Genomic DNA, 2,017 nt, shown 5'->3' with positions numbered 1-2,017 from the left:
ACTCCATAATTTCTTGTTAACAAACTATAGTTTTGGCAAGTCGGTTAGGACATCTACTTTGTGCATAACACAAGAGGTTTTTCCAACAATTGTTTACAGACAGATTATTTAACTTATAATTAACAGTATCACAATTCCAGTGGGTCAGGCGTTTACACACACTAAGTTGACTGAGCCTTTAAACAGCTTGGAAAATTCCAGAAAATGATGTCATGGCTTTAGAAGCTTCTGATAGACTAATTTACATAATTTGTGTCAATTGAAGGTGTACCTGTGAATGTATTTCAAGGCCTACCTTCAAACTCAGTGCCTCTTTGCTTGACATCATGGGAAAATCAAAAGAAATCAGCCAAGATAAAATTGTAGACCTCCACAAGTCTGGTTCATCTTTGGGAGCAATTTCCAAATGCCTGAAGGTACCACGTTCATCTGTACAAACAATAGTACGCAAGTATAAACACCATGGGACCATACAGCCGTCATACCGCTCAAGAAGGAGACGTGTTCTGTCTCCTAGAGATGAATGCACTTTGGTGCGAAAAGTGCAAATCAATCACAGAACAACAGGAAAGGACCTTGTGTAGATGCTGGAGGAAACGGGTACAAAAGTATCTATATCCACAGTAAAACAAGTCCTATATCGACATAACCTGAAAGGCCGCTCAATAAGGAAGAAGCCACTGCTCCAAAATTGCCATAAAAAAGTACTACGGTTTGCAACTGCACATGGGGACAAAGATCGTAGTACGATGTCCTCAGGTCCGATGAAACAAAAATAGAACTGTTTGGCCATAATGACCATTGTTATGTTTGGAGGCTTGCAAGCCGAAGAACACTATCCCAACTATGAAGCAGAACATCCCAACCGTGAAGCACGGGGGGGGGGGGGGGCAGCATCATGTTGTGGGGGTGTTTTGCTGCAGGGGGGACTGGTGCACTTCACAAAAAAAATAGCATCATGAGAAAGGAAAATTACATGGATATATTAAAGCAACATCTCAAGATATCAGTCAGGAAGTTAAAGCTTGGTCGCAAATGGGTCTTCCAAATGGACAATGACCCCAAGCATACTTCCAAAGTTGTGGCAAAATGGCTTAAGGACAACAAAGTCAAGGTATTGGAGTGGCCATCACAAAGCCCTGACCTCAATCCTATAGAAAATGTGTGGGCAGAACTGAAAAAGCGTGTGCAAGCAAGGAAGCCTACAAACCTAACTCAGTTTCACCAGCTCTGTCAGGAGGAATGGGCCAAAATTCAGCCAACTTATTGTGGGAAGCGTGTGGAAGGCTACCCAAAACGTTTGACCCTAGTTAAACATTTTAAAAGGCAATGCTACCGAATACTAATTGAGTGTATGTAAACTTCTGACCCACTGGGAATGTGATGAAAGAAATCAAATCTGAAAAAAAAATCTCTCTACTATTATTCTGACACTTCACATTCTTAAAATTAAGAGGTGATCCTAACTGACCTAACACAGTGACTAGGACTAGGATTATATGTCAGGAATTGTGAAAAACTGAGTTTAAATGTATTTGGCTGAGGTGTATGTAAACTTCCGACTTCACCTGTATTTGTGAATGTCCGTTATCCATTTCATATGATATGTTACAAATAACAATTTGTATATGTTATGGATTTGCAAAACTTAAAATATATTTAACAAATTTGCAAAATGTACAATATGTTACGAATTTGCAAAACAGATGATATGTTACGAATTCCAATTTGTTGTGGCTGACATTAGCTAGGTGGCTAATGCTAATGTTTGCTAGCTGGAAAACGTTAGCTAGGCTAGGGTTTAGGAGTTAGGTTAAAGGGTTAAGTTTAGGGTTAGCTAACATGCAAAGTAGCTAAAAAGTAGTAAGTAGATGAAAAGTTGCCAAAATGCTAAACTTATCCATGATGATATTCAAACATGCAATCTTTGGGTTGCTAGACGTTTGCGTTATACGCCCATCCAACCACCCTCCTTCCATTTTTTTCTTCAAGTAATCTTCTGTCTTACGTAACCATG

This window comes from Oncorhynchus gorbuscha, linkage group LG08 (genome assembly GCF_021184085.1).
Source record: "Oncorhynchus gorbuscha isolate QuinsamMale2020 ecotype Even-year linkage group LG08, OgorEven_v1.0, whole genome shotgun sequence".
NCBI lineage: Eukaryota > Metazoa > Chordata > Actinopteri > Salmoniformes > Salmonidae > Oncorhynchus > Oncorhynchus gorbuscha.
This window is presented reverse-complemented; position numbering follows the sequence as displayed.